This window comes from Notamacropus eugenii, chromosome 6, assembly GCF_028372415.1.
Source record: "Notamacropus eugenii isolate mMacEug1 chromosome 6, mMacEug1.pri_v2, whole genome shotgun sequence".
Taxonomy (NCBI): Eukaryota; Metazoa; Chordata; class Mammalia; order Diprotodontia; family Macropodidae; genus Notamacropus; species Notamacropus eugenii.
The window spans coordinates 146,717,019-146,732,966 of NC_092877.1; the positions used below are offsets into that span (position 1 = coordinate 146,717,019).

The following is a 15,948-nucleotide window of genomic DNA, read 5'->3' on the forward strand; positions in this document are numbered from 1 at the left end:
ATAATCCAGATCCCAAAACTTTGAGGATTTATACTTCAAAAGACTTGAATAACATATTTTAAAAATAAGCACCTAAATAAAAGAACCATTCTCATCCAACATTAATTCTGTGGAGTTTCAGGTCTGCCCAGAACATAGTATCGTATTATAACTACGTTAACAAGAAAAGTTTATCAAATTGAAAACAGGTAGACTATACAGCATAACGTATGATGTCATGTACTCAGCTGACTTTCAACAAATATACCCCAATACTTCAATGGATCTGTGATGTCATTTTTTGCCACAGATACATCATTATTCAATCTATGAGATAAGACCATAACTACTGTTGGGAAAAGGGGCTTTTTTTTCCCCATACACAGGGCCAAACTTAGATGATGTCAAATTTGTATCCCAAATATGGAGGGAGAACCTACAGATCTATGTAAAAGAAGGATGGGTAGGATGGCGTATATATCCTTCTTAGAGTTAGTTTCTCAGGATCCATGACCATGGGAATATCTAGCTTCCATGTATTTGATAATAATTTCCAGCAGAGTCTCGAGGATCCTAGATAGTAGTTCTTAGAATCATCATGACAGACAGTCCTATTGAGGCTGCACCATAAGAAATGGGAGTGACATAACTGATATTTGCTATGGCGATATTGCTTAAGTTAACCTGTGAGCTTAATGCTGACAAGATGCCTTCTTTGTCTGTTGCCCTTTAAAAGCAAGTGAGCATTGGTCAGTGAATGGGAGAATTCATAGGGGAAATCCATGGGGGAACCCATGGGTAGTACCTAGAGGAATGCATATACCTGCCTCAACCAGCCCCCACTGAAGTTTGAGGGGATTTAGGGGAATACACAAATGTGCCTGTCTCAATTGATCCCATCAAGATATAGGAGTAGTTGCTCCCCCCTTCTTACTGGGCCCTGGGAGAAGGGTGATCAGGGAATGCTTTGGGAGTTGGCTCTGCCAGCAACCATTTGAGAAGACTAGACTAGAGGAAAGCTGATTATTAACCCCTCAGAAGCTGTCAAGAGTGAACATGTTAAAGACTGGAGGCTGAAACCTTTCGTGCCTCCTGTGTGTTATCTGTGAAACAGAGGGTCAAACCGTGGGTGCTTAAGGTGCTCCGCAAGTGACCTGGAGGCCTGGTTCCAGGAAAGATAAGGAGAAAGATCACTTACCAGAGAATGCTCAGGGAATAGGTAGCCATTGTTTGACTAAGGTCTCCTTTCTACTGTGGCCTAGGGAAGCAGGAGCCAGCAGTTTCCTCTTTCCCCAGGTAGGTTTTATCTTCACAACATCTTTCCTCTTCTTTCTACTCATAATGCTGCCATTCTATTTAAGACCCTCATAATCTCTCACCCTGATGATTAAAGCAGTCTCCTAATTGGGGTTCCACCTTCCATTTTCTCTCTTCTTTAATTTATTCTTTGCACAGCTACCAAAATAAGCCTCCTAAAGCACCACATCAGTCTCCTATTCAGGAAACCTTCAGGAGTTCTTTAGTGCCTCCAGGATAAAATAAAACCATTCCCTTTGGAATGTAAGCTTTCATGATGTGCCTCCAGCCTGCATTTTCAAACTCATTTCATATTATTCCCCTTCACAAACTCTATGCTCACATGCCTACCCTTTATGTCAACTTACCTAACTGCTTTGATCTCAACTTGGCTTTTCATTTTCCTCATGACTCAAATGTCCTCCCTCTATACTTCCTCTTAGAGATCTTATCTTCCTTCAAGGTACTAGTTCCTATAGCAAACCTTTCTTGATTTCCCCTACATATTAGAGTTCTTTTCCACCTCAAGCTCTTATGTTGAACATAATAGTATAAGTACAACACAGATACATTGTTTTGTTTAAATTCTACCGCAGTAGAATATAAACTCCTTGAGGACAGGAACTGTCTTTGTTTTATCTGCATGCCTGGTTTCTAGTACAGTCCTCTGTATATAATGGGTACTTGTTTGCGGGATTTGATTACACTAGAACTGGGGTGGGGAACCTGTGACCTCAAAGTCACATGTGGCCCTCTAAGTCCTCAAGTGCAGCCCTTTGACTGAATCCAAACTTCACAGAACAAATCCCCTTAATAAAAGAATTTGTTTTGCAAAACTTGGACTCAGTTAAAAGGCTGCACCCAACGACCTAGAAGGTCCCATGTAGCCTTGAAGCCTCAGGTTCCCCCTGGACTAGAAGTTTCAAATTATCATCCATAGGGGTGAATTTCTCCTTCTTACTTTGCAATAACATCCTCAAGATTTCCTCCTCTACTCTGCTCATCAACAGATGGTGGATTTGCTACCTCCTTCCCTAAGTGCAAAATGTATTACTTATGAAGGGATGCAGAGGATGAGGTGGATAGATAGTGTCACAGAAACAAAGAAAATGAACTTGGACAGACTTTGAGAGACAGTAAAGGATAGATGGGTCTGGTGTGCTGTGGTCCATGGGGTCATGAAGACTGACACAACTGAATGACTGAACCGTAACAACAAAGTGTGACTCTTTTACATGTTCTTTCATAAAATGGCCATAGTGAGACTTCTACATAGTCTCTGGACATCACACACCATCACACTTTCATTGGATGACCAGTCCTTTGTTATGTTCAAACCTTCTTTTGATGATGTTGCTTCTTCCATACTTTCTTTGTGATTTTTTAACCATAATGTTTTATAGAGTTTTCACATCCATCAGGAACTTCTCCATGGCTCAGGAGGAGGATGGTTATAGTGGTAGTCGTGATGTAACACACCACTCTTTATCAGATCTTGCATTAATTGTGGGATGAAATGAAAGTTGTCTTTTATTCTATTTTCATCTATGGCTCTTTGTCAGCGCCTCAACTAGGGAGATAAAGGTGTAGGATTATGAGCTATCCATGAAGCATTTTATCATGACTTTGTTCCCTTTTGAATAAGCAGTTTCTCTCATTTGCCAGTATTAAACACTAAATGATCTGTGGTTCGTGTGAGCATATTGTATCTCAAGGATGATCTGTTCCATCCAAATGAGGCTGCTCTGCCCCTTATAAATGGTAAAACCAATGCATGGTCCTCCCCATCTTGTTTACCACACATCTTACCTGAAACAGTGCTGAAGTAATAATTGCAATAATGAAAAACATATTTACATGTTTCTTTCCTAGTAAGAAATGAAAGACTGTTGTGTGAAAGGGAGATGAAGCTTTTTCTGTTTGGATCTAGAGGGTAGGACCAGTAGCAATGGTAGAAGCTGCAAAGGGACAAAATTCAGTTTGTCCTTCCTTCCTTCCTTCCTTCCTTCCTTCCTTCCATCTTCCCTAGAAGAGGTGATATTTTAATGTAAAAAGAGAGATTAAGGACAATCTAGACACAGGAAAAAGCATGAACAAAGTCATGGAAGCTGGAAAGTACATGACCTGTTTGAGGAACAGAGTAGAGGGAAGGTACAATTCATGGAGGGGGGGGAGTAAAATGAGAAGTTTGGAAAAATCTACTTCAGAAACCTCCTACTACTCCATACTGAATGTGTCCTAAAAATGTTCTGGTTTGATTCCTTGGGAAGACCATGGTGGAGGGATGCTGACCTTTGGTGGCTTTCTGGGGAGCAGCCTTGGCCTCCCTGTGGCTGTCAGGTGTTTTGGAGTGAAGATATCACCCACAGAGGAGATTACCCACATGGGCCAGGTTTATGATGAGGAAGACTGCAGAAGAATTCTCTCTGTTGCTCACCAGAAAGAGGTAAATGAAAATTTTGCAATTCATTTGATTGCAGAGAAACCAGTGAGTAAAGTAGAAAGTCGAGTGGTATCATGTGATAATGGAGGAGGAGCTCTGGGTCATCCAAAAGTGTACAGAAACTTGGACAAAGAGACCAAAACTGGGACTCGTGGGTATTGTGGACTTCGGTTTAAATACCACCACTACCACTGAAACCAGTTCTGTTCTTTGGGGCTTCTACAATTCTCTGCATGTAAGGATTTTAGTGTTTTTTTAAAAAAAATGCTTATTTAAGAATCAAAAAAGAAGCTTTGTTTTTACAAATATTCTATGAATAAAATGTAATTGTTGAGTATAAAAAAAAATTTACCTGGTTCAATCCTCTAATCAAATTGTGAGAAACTTGAAAATAGGGAAAAGTAGGCCATAGGAAAGTAATGAAACTTTGATCAGATGGGGGTCACAAAACCAGAAAAGTTTAATTTGTTGGGACAGAGAGAAGACAAGTATTTGCTACATTTTTAACATTCTTACCCCTATTCTAGCCTAGCCCATTGCAAGTCACTGTCTAAGCACCTTTTCAGGTCCTTTATGATGAAGGAGGCAGAGGAAATGTCTTTCTTCTTTGTGGGGGATAAACTCAAGTCATGGAGGCTGGAAAGTGACTGAAATTTGTTGCTGGTAGCCAGGAAGGGAGAAACCAGCTATGATAACTGTCTCTTAGAACAGTTAAGCAGCTGGTCAACTTAGAGAATCATAAGATCATGGGGTGGCACAATCATAGGATAGAGAGAGTAGGAGAAACAAAAACCATCACTGTATAACAATTTGACAGAAGGAATTAGGAAAGTGGATGATCCTGAAACAAAGGACAGAACTTGGCACCAGGATTGAACAATGACTGGAATTTTAAACAGGCAAACCTCAAGAACTGTGTTGTATATGGGATTGGAGGCAGCAGTAGGTGTGGTTGTTTTCTGCTATTTTAAGCAAATAAAATACAAAATTACTTTTTCTGATTATAAATCTGCTTGTTAAAATAATAAAGATATTAATATAAGTCATCCAAAAAATTCAGTTGCACCACAGGGAGAGGACAGATACAGCCAACTCCTCCAACAAAATTCCTGACATCATATGCCTGAGATTGCCAAGTGCAAAACATGATAATATCTATTCAGATAACACAGAGGCTCATAGTTTTAGAACTGGAAGGGACCTTGGCTATCATCTAGCCCAGAGATTATTTTTGTATTTATTTATTTTTAGTTTGCAACATTAATTTTTATAAGATTTTGAGTTCTAAACTTTTTCCCCTCCCTCCCCTCCAACCTCCCCAAGATGACATGCAATCTGACATAGGCTATACATATACAATGATATTAAACACATTTCCACATTAGTCATGTTTTTAAAAAGAATCAGAGCAAAAGGGGAAAACCAAAAGAAAGAAAAAAAATCAAAAAAGAGAGAAAATAGTATACTTCGATGTGCTTTTAGACTCCATAGTCTTTTCTCTGAATTTTCCAGCATGAGTTTTTGGAACTGCCTTAGATTATTGCACTGCTAACTCTAACAAAGTCAGTCATTGTACAATGTTACTGTTACTGTGTACAGAGTTCTCCTGGTTCTGCTCACTTCACTCAGCATCAGTTCATGTACATCTTTTGGGGTTTTCTGAAATCTACCTGCTCATCATTTCTTATGAAACAATAGTATTCCATTACTTTCATATATCACTACTTGTTCAACCATTCCTCAACTGATGGGCATCCCTTCAATTTCCAGTTCTTGGTAACCACCAAAAGAGCTGCTATAAATATTTTTGTACGTTCCCATTTTTATGATCTCTTTGGGATACAGACCTAGTAGTGGTATTTCAGGATCAAAGGGTTTACGCAGTTTTATAGCCCTCTGTAGCCCAGAGATTCTTAATCTAAATAGACCTTTTCCCAGATTAATGTCTTTAAATTCATAAAATCAAATAAATAGGATTAAAAAGGAAATCAGTTATTGAAATGCTGTTATCAGAATATTTATTTAAAAAACAGACACACAAGATCATAGAGCCCAGGTCAAGAACCTCTGTCCTAGGCTAACCCCTATTTGTTTTACAGATAAGGAGTATGAATCTCAGAGTGATTCAATGATTTACTCAAGATCTCAAATGCTGTCATTAGCATAGCTGGGCAATGAAGCCTGGTCTTTTGACTCCCAATTCAGAACTAATTTTGCTTCAGTACACTGTATGTCTCCTAGAAGTTATCTAGTTCAACTTCCTCATTTTACAGAAATGGACATTGATACTCAAGGAATGAAAGTGATTTGCTGCCCATGGTCACAAAGGTTCTGCCAAGAAAAATAGTCAAAACTTCAGATCATCTTCCATCCGTCAAGATTCCCTTTTCAGAGGCTTCTCTACCTGTAACAATTTCTACCCAGTCAGATGCTTTTAATTAACTGCCCCACTTATATGGCCTAGGTCAGCTATGCTGGAATGGGTTCTTGATTTATAATTCAATTTAGAAAAAAATTAAGTGCCTACCATGTGCAAAGGGAAAGCATTTGTAAAACATTGTCACTGCCCACTTAGAGATTATTGTCAAGCTCATTCATTCATTCAACAAATACTTATTACATATCTACTATGTGTTAGGCGTCATAGAAGGAAGCAGTTTCACTGGGTGGTGTCTGAAGTTTCTTTCAGCTCCAATCATCTATCTCCAATGGCCAAGGAACCATTCTCTGAGATTCTGATTCATGGGGTATATTGAAAGTTTAACTTGAAAGCAAGAGATCTGAGCATGCTCCATGGTGTTTCCATTGAAAAAAGTTATGGAGAATGTTATGCCCCTATAAACATTAATACAGGTAACCATGCTGGGCAGATACAAACAGTCAATACAACCAAAGAGGACTCTATTCAATTTTTCTCTAGCTGACATCCCACAGTGGGTTCCCTGGGAGGTAATAATGAAGTACACAGAGGGGAATATCCAAATGCATGAGAACTAATATAATTGTATTAATTTACAATTAATAAATGCAAATTGAAATGAATTGACTAGCACAATGTGATTCATTCACGGCTTGAGGTGGTTCGAGTAAAGTTGAGGTTGGAGATAAGACTGGAAAGGGAGTTTGGGGACAAATCATGTCCCATTAGCTTTAACAGATTCCCTAATTTGGGGTCACCTGTCTAGGTCTTACAACTGTCACCTGTCAGACATTGCTTGGGAGAAGTGGTCAAGGGATCATTTGCTAGATTAAGAGTTAAATCCTGAGTAATTTCAACTAATGATTCTCCACACACACACACACACACACACACACACACACACACACACATACACACACACACACATACACACACACACACACACACCCCTTCACCTCCTTGTTTTGTTTCTGAGACTAGAGCTGTCGGATTATGTACATACTAATAGGAAGCAGACCTAGAAAAATAAAATCCTCTCTTTGCATTAAGATGCATTACCTTTCTTCCTAATCCCTTAAGCTGTGGCAGAATCTTGCCAATACAATTCCACTTAGTCATTTTAACGGGAATGGAATTACCAGTCTTTTCATCAGAAGATCTCCAAAAGCTGAAAAAAAATACCAGATTTATGGGCACAATTATTTCATCCCCCTACACAAAGACAATATAAGGACAGTGCAAAGCAAAGGGGAAAGATTGAAGCAATTCTCTAAGGAATTAAAGGGGGAAAAAACTTTTAAAATTGGATGATAGGATCACAAAATCATCCAGCTATTTTAGGCAAAAGTGTTTTATAACCTAAGTTAGAGCTCATATTTATCTACAGCTCCAAGATTTTTTAGGAGTTTCCTCACAACAAACCCCAGATGTAGCATAAGCATTATTACCTTCATTTTACAGATGAGGAAATTGATGCTTACAGAAATTACCTCTTGTTTTTGGTCACAGAATTAGTAAGTGCTGGAAGGTGAGGCAGGCTATATGGCACTCCTGGAGGGTAGACCTCCAAGTAGCCCTCGAATCTAAGAACCTGGGCTCAAAACCTGCCTCTGATACTTACTACCCATGTGACCTTGGACAAGTTAATGTCCCTGGCCTTCAGTTTCCTTATCAGTAACATTAAGAGGTTAGAACAGAGAGTATGTGAGGTTCCTTCTAATTCTAAATCTGTTCTAATATGAGACAGTGTTTGGTCCTGAGAATCGAATAAAATATAGGAAATTGATTTTGAGGCTGTCTATATAATCTAAATCAGTGGTTCTCAGAGTCCACTGATTCCAAATTCATCTGTGGATAGATTTATGGAGAACTCACATGGGGCAGGAGATCACATGGTGTTCAGAAGACCAATACAAGGATACTCTCAAGGTCTCTCTGAAGAACTTGGATTTGATTGTGCGACATGGGAGACACTGACACAGCACCGCTCAGTATGGCATGCCCACATCAGAAAAGGTGCTGTGTTTTATGAGCAAAGCAGAATTGAAACAGCACAAAAGAAATGTAGGATATGCAAATTTGGAGTAACCACCCCAAATGTTCACACAGACTATCTGTGCCCAACCTGTGGTAGAGCATTCCGAGCTCGTATTGGTCTGATCAGCCACAGTCGGACACATTGAAACTTGAGTTTATCATGGTGATGTCATTTTGAGAGGAAAGGACAACCAACCAAACAACTGAGGTGACATATCCATTGAGTTTCTTTTTTCTAAGGCTGTTCCTTCTAAATTGCTTATAATTCACCTTCAACTTATTTTAATTGAAACATATTAAGTAAACATTAAGTTCCTACTGAGTGCCATGTCCTATGAAAGGTGCTAGAAATAAAGGCAAAAAAAAATTTAAATAATCTTTCCTTCAAAGGGCTTACCTTCTACTTGTCTAGAAGCAGTGGCTTGCTGGAGCCAGCTTGCATTAATCCAGGAAAGCAGATAGTTAAACCTTCAATGTGCAAAATTATACCTCAGGGATCTGCAAATGCTACAAATCAGGACTTCATTTACTACTGTGTTGATTGTCTAGACTTAAGAAACTGATTACAGAAAATGCTAATAATGAAGATTAAACTTAAAAGTGTATCATTCTGAATACATTTTTTTTTATTCTGAAGAGTCTGTTGTTAAACATTTAGCAGCGATCAGTGGCTGGATTCAACATGTACACAGATGAGTACAAAATAAATGTGAAGTAATAATACCTGGGCACCTAAATAGTTTACAAAAGACTTCACAAATTTTACCTCATTTGATCCTCTCAACAAACCTTGTGAAGAAGATGCCATTATTATTCTCATTTCTCAAATGAAGAAACTGAATTTTCAGTTTGCCCTTAGTTATTATTCCCATTTTTCAGATGAAGAAACTGAAAAACCTTCATTTTTCAGACAAAGAGGTTAAATGACTTTCCCAGCATCCCACAGCTAGGAAGTCTTTCTGACTCTAGGTTCAGCCCTCTAGAGACAGTTGGTCCAAAGTAATGGGGAGAAGGGGGTGTGTGCTAATAATACATGTCTATTGTGGGAGATGGCATATTAGCTGAAGTTTGAAAGGGAAGTAGAGGATCCAGAAGAAAAAGGTAAAGGGGGGAAAGCGTTTCAGCAATTGAGGATGGAGTATTGCCTCCTGGGGATGGTCAGTTGGCTAAGTTGACTGCAAAATAGAGTGAGTTATGGGACATAAGGCATACTGGGCCTGAAAAGATAGGCGGGAGCCCTATTTTGAAGGAGTGTCCCCAGTGCCATCGTAGTATGTACAAAGAACTAGCCTCTGAGATTCTAACTCCACAGTTAGTGTGTTCAGCAGTATTTTCCCCTGATGGAGAAAGCCTCTGCAGAATGCTACGTCCTCCTAAACATTAATACAAGTAACCACGCTGGGCAGAGATGAGCAGTCAACACAGCCAAAGAGGACTCTCTTTCATTTTTCTCTTACTGTCATCCTACAGTGGGTTCCCTGTGAGGCAATAATGAAGAGCACAGAGGGAAAGCTCCAAATGGAGAATGGTAAATTGTTTTTTGACAGCTGGCTTTTGACTCCATCCCCTCGGCTTCCTCTCTCTCTTCCGAGTGATCAAACTCAGAATATCTGAGACTAGACTGACAAAAGAGTGCGGCATTTTTTCTAAGGCAGATAATGAAACAAGGAGCTTGTGCCTGGAGCCCAAGGTCACAGCTAATGGAAAAACCGCTATAGGCATTTTCATTGCCTTTCTATTTTTAATGACGTCTTCATTGTCGCTGATTGGGTTTTTGTTTTGTTTCCCTTTTACTGTCAATTGTGCATCTTGATCTTTGCCATTTGCTGTTAGGCCTGAGCTGGCGGTTCTATAAAATATCCTAATGGCCCCCCGCAGTGCTTCTGTAATGAAGGATCTGGTGGTGTTCCCATTATAAACCTCATTCCAGAAATATTTATGACATGGCTACCGTAATTTGCATCAGGCCATGGGGAATATGCCTCACGGGTCATCACTGGAAGCAATCTTTTTTGGTGTGTTTGAAAAAAAAACCATGGCTGAAATTCATTAGCAATTTTGTAGGTCTAGAGCCATGCATCTGCCCATAGTGGCATTTGTGGGGACTTTCAAAGGACAACTTATATAAAAACGAATACGAATTATGAGGCTCTCATGCAATGTGCTGTAGGTTTAAGGTTTTGGGAGAGGAGAGGAAAGGGGAGGGGAGGGGAAGAGAGGGGAGGGGAAGGAAGGGGAGGGGAGAGAAGGACAGGGGAGCAGAGGGGAACTAGCCAGTAAAACCCAGTCAACTGGGCATCTTTTGGCCATCCAAATTTACCTTCCTTTGGAGCGGAGAAGGAAGGGGGTGGGGAGGCAGACAGGAGAGAAGGACCTGAGTTACACAGCTGTCTGGGTCCTCATTCAGCCAGCTGTGTCTACTCACAGGATTGTGTTCGTCCTTTCTTGACAAAGAGGACCATGCCATCAGAGAAATGATGGCATGACTTGCACTTGACGCTGAAGCTGGGATGTCAATGCAGTCCTTCCTAAGGGCTCTTCTGCACCCTCCTGGCTTCAGGAGTAACAGTTACTGTTTCCCTCCCAGCCTGATGTCTTTCTTTTCTTTGCCTCATTAAAGGGGCCATGCCCTGGCTACTTCTTAAATAATCCTATTCAATGAATGAGATTCACACTAAGTGAGTACCTGCCAAGACCTTGGTTTAAAGGGGCCAAAGTCTCCCATTGCATCCTGGGTCATCTCCAGTCATCCTGATGAATATCTGGTCACTGGATTCAGATGGCTCTGGAGAAGAAGTGAGGCTGGTGACCTGCACAGCCCTCCCTCACTCAAACCAAAGTCAAGTGCAAGTCATGTCATCATCTCTCTGATGGCGTGGTCTTCTTAGGCAACGGAGGAACACAATCATGCAAAGTAAGGCTGCAATCACCTTGTCCTCATTTCATATGTGTATGTGTGTGTTTGTGTATGCATACATACACACACATATATGTGTGTATTTTTATGGACTTATATATGTAGGTATATGTGTACATATATATCTACACATGTGTGTGTTTTTTATTTATGTATATATGTGTATGTATGTGTATATGTATATATTTGTATACTTATATTGGTGGTAGTGGTTGTCTTTCATTGTCATAGAGGACCAAATGACATCACTGTGCTAGAATCAAGTTTCAGTGTGTCTGAATGTGGCTGATCACACCAATATAAACTCAGAATGCTCTACCTCAGATTAGGTACAAATAATCTGTGTGAACATTTCTGGTCAATTCTCTAAATTTGCACATTCTGCATTTCCTTTGAACTGTTTCCCACTCTGCTTTGCTCATAGAGTACATACCTTCTCTGATGTGGGCATGCCATGCTGAGCAGTCTTGTGTCAGTGTCTCCCATGTCACACATTCAATTCCAGAGTTCTTAAGAGAGACATTGAGAGTGTCCTTGTATCGCTTCTTCTGAACACCATGTGAATGCTTGCCTTGTGTGAGTTCTCTGTAAAATAATCTTTTAGGTAACCTTTGACATTTGAACGATATGGTGAGCCCACTGGAGTTGTTCTCTCTGCTGTAGGGTTTGAATCCTTGGCAGTTTAGTTCTCAGTGTCTGGTATCTTATCCTTCCAGATAACATTCAGAATCTTCCTAAGACAGTTGAAATGCAAGTGATTCAGTTTCCTGGCATGGCCCTGGTAGACTGTCCATGTTTCACAGGCATACAACAATGAGGTCAGCACAACAGGTCTGTAGACCTTCAGTTTAGTGGTGTCTAATACCTCTTCTTTCCTATACTTTCCTTTGGAATCTCCCAAACACTGAGCTGGCTCTGGCAACGCATGCATCAACCTCATTATCAATGTGTTCATCCCTGGCAAGTATACTACCAAGGTAAGTGAACTTATCCACAGCATTTAAAACTTTTCCATTTGCTACAACCAATGGTTCCACATATGGATAGTGTGGTGATGGCTGATGGAACACCTGTGTTTTCTTGTTGTTAATTGTTAGGTCACAATTAGCAGCAGCAGCAGAGAATTGATTCATACCTTATTGTATTTCATCTTCAGAGACTCCATTGAGTGCACAATCATCTACAAACAGAGAATCATGAGCCAACACTCCCTCCACTTGGGTCTTTTCAAGGTGCAAATTTTACCATCAGTGCAGTAGCTGACTTTGGTGCTCTGTTTGTCCTCAGTGAAGGCATTGGACAACATGGCTGAAAACATCATGCTAAAAAATATGGGAGCAAGCATACAGTCTTGTGTCACTCAACTGATGACTGGGAAAGCATAAGAGCACTGTCCATTATCCAGAAACCAGGCAAGCATGAAATCATGATCTGCAATGCTGACAAACTTCTTTAGGCAACCAAATTTTGACATAATTCTCCATAAGCCCTCATGACTAACAGTAACAAAGACCTTGGTCAATACATGTATACATACTGTGTATACATATATAAATACATACATATACATACACACATACATGTAGATATCCCTAGCCAAGTCATTTAACTCTGCCTCAATTTTCTCATCTGTAAAATAAGTTGGAGAAGGAAATGGCTAACCACTCCAGGATCTCTGCCAAGAAAAAGCTAAATGGGACTATAAAAAGTCATACACAACTGGAAAGTCACTAACAGCAAAACTGCAGGAATTTTCAAATTGTTGCTGTTTGTCTTTTATTCTCGAAGAAAACCCTAACATCAGGAAGATAACGCCATGACTTGCAAGTGTATTGAATTGAAGTGAATATCACCTGCTTCACTTTCTCCTTGGGAGCCATTGGGTCCAGTAGCAAGATACGGATCAGGGCTACTGGAGATGCCTCCTCCTGTATTTTAAAATAGACATATATTAATTGGCTAGAATGCAACCTTTCATATCTTATATACCTCAACGACCTTCTGTATCAATGTCAGAGCTGTGCTGAGATTTGCCATGACTGATGAATACAATATAATAGCTAGGTTACACTCAATCCAAACCAACAAACATAGAGTGAGCACCTACTAGGGGCAAGGGAGAGAAAGGCAAATAGTAAAATATGAAGAAGTCCTGTCCTCAAGGAACTTACTTTGGGGCTAAATACTGTACGCATTCCTCATCTGTATAATGGGGATGACAGCAGCCCCTACCTCCTGGATGGTGTAGATCAAATGAAATAATATTTGTGAAGGGTTTTGCAAAATTTCAAGCAGTAATGATGATAAAAATATAAATAATAATGATGATGATAAAAAAATAATGATGATGATTAAAAATAATTATGATGATAAACAATCCTGTTATGACATCTCTTCTTTACCTTCTGATTTCTATGACTTCCTTTAAGATGCAGCTCAAATCCCCACCTTCTGGAAGGAAGCTCTCCTGGTTCACCCTGTCCCTCTCTAAAAAGCAAAGCCAAACAAACAAAGAGCTGTGCCAGTAGCTTCCTCTGAGACTATCTCCCATTTTACACACTATATGTAAGCAGAGTGGACATAATCTTTTGCATTTTGTCTTAGGGACTGTGTTGTTGGCTTTCTTTGCATCCCTAAGCTTTAGAAAGTTTCTGGCAAGTCGTATGTATTTAAATGATTGTTGACAAGCAAGGTAATGCAAAGTAATTTGAAGAGGGCATTAGCACTGACGACCAGGGCTTCCACGGAGTTCTCATATAGAGGGTGGCACCTGAGCTATGCCTTGAAGGAAGTAAAGCCAGGATAAAACTTATTTTGAAAGGTCATAGTGACCTGGGATTTTGCTAGCAGAAGGAAACAAAATTCTCCTTCACTGCAAAATGCCAGCAGTGTCTAGCACTCAGGAACAGATAGGTTCTCAGCATGCTAGTCTCACAATCTACAAGGAATAATAACAAAATGAAATCCTAGTTTAAGAACATCTTGGCAGTTGGTTCTTGCCATTGCAGAATAGGAGGGATTATTTGGACAGTTTCCTTTCCATTATAAGTTAAAGATCTTGAAAATATTAGAGAAGAAAATAGTAGTAAAGACCAGGCAATTAAAAAATTACCTTAAGTACCACCTCCTTATAAAGAGCAAATTTTATACCTCACTCCCATGCTTCAATGATGTATAATTTCATTGATACTCTTTGCAATCCCCTTTGACTTTGTAGATTGTCTTTAAGAGGTGATATAAACAAAAATGTACCTCCCAATCAGGAAGCTCCATCTCTGATTTATAATCGCTGTGTGACCTTGTGTGACTTCTCAATTCTCCAGTCAATTTAGAACATTCTAAATTAAAGTGAAGGTACAAATCTGCATTGGCAGAAGTCCCTCACCAGTAGATCCCTAAACCAATGAAATCACAGATCCAGTAAAAAATAAAAGGCAGCACCCTTAGCCCACCTGGGCTAAGTTTCTGGAATTAAGCCAAGCTGGTCCTCAGATGATGGATGCAGGGTTCATCCTGACCTCCCTGTTCAAATCCTTTTCAGTAGGGTACTACTTTCCAGATCTTCCCCTCTGCTGGCCTGAGCTTGGGTCACTACTATGCCAGAATGGGAGGGGGGAGGAACACTAACAAATGTTTCCCAACAAATTCAATTGAGTTTCTGACTAAATTTAAACTGGTACATAGAGGTGTTGTAACCAGGGTGGTCTGAGCTGTCACAAAGAACTAGCTCCCTACTAGACAGTGCCAAACAGGCACTGACTTTTCTAGGACTCCTCACTTATTACCCTAAATAGAACACTTTGCATCCAAAAGTCATTTAAATGTTTGCTGTTCCAGGTATGGGAGGGAGAACTATATGAGAAGGGAAAGGCATGGCAAAGGTGCAAAAAACTCAGGATAATTTTGTAGTTTAAGCCACCTTAAACTGGAACAGCTGAAAGACACAGCCGAGGCTGAAGGCACACTGAGGTCAGCATCAATTAAAAAACCATAGCTCAAAGACCCCATCCTAAGCTCCTTTTTGCCAGACCAAATCAGAGGTGACTTGGAGTCAAAATCAAGATAGAGGAGGCAGTACTAGGCAACAGTGTGTCTCAAAAGCATTGAAAGTACTGCAAACACTGTATGAGTTGGTAATGTGATATGACAAATAAACAAGCTGAGGTGATCCAGGAGGCATAGTAGATAGAATATTGGGTCTGGAGTTAAAATCATCTGAGAGCAAATCCAGCCTCAGACACTTACTAACTACATGACTCTGGGAAAGTCACTTAATCTAAGTTTGCCTCTGTTTCCTCATCTGTAAAACGAAGATAATAGGAGCACCTCCCTACCAGGGTTCTTTTGAGGATTAAATGAGATAATTATAATTAGCATCGTACCTACCATATAATAAGTGCTGTATAAATGATTTTTGTTTTTCAACCATTTAAGTCGTGTCTGACTATTCATAACCCCATTTGTGGTTTTCTTGTCTAAGAAACTGGAGTGTTTTGCCATTTCCTTTTCCTGTTCATTATACAGATGGGGAAACTGAGGAAAATAGGGTTAAGTAACTTGCCCAAGGTCACACAGCTAGTGAGTGTCTGAGGCCAGAATTGAACACAGGCCTTTCTGACTGCAGACCCACGCACTATCCACCATGTCCCTTAGATGCCCTGATTGCTATTCATGACAGGATAAAAAAATATGGCTCCCTGGCAACTAGTATTAGACCATTCAACTCTAAACTTCTGCTTCCTTCTCTTATCTTACTTCATAAGAGGGGACCTTTTATCCAGAGAGACTTGGAGGTCACACTTAACTATTCCAGGTGGTCAGTGGAAGACTGGGAAATTCAATTTGGAAAGAAACCAA

General features: G+C 39.9%; 1 pseudogene; it reads left to right on the forward strand.

Annotated features, from left to right (window-relative positions):
* The first annotated feature begins 3,559 nt into the window (after positions 1 to 3,559).
* LOC140512158 (NADH dehydrogenase [ubiquinone] iron-sulfur protein 6, mitochondrial pseudogene) lies at positions 3,560 to 3,913 on the forward strand (annotated as a pseudogene).
* Positions 3,914 to 15,948: the final 12,035 nt, after the last annotated feature.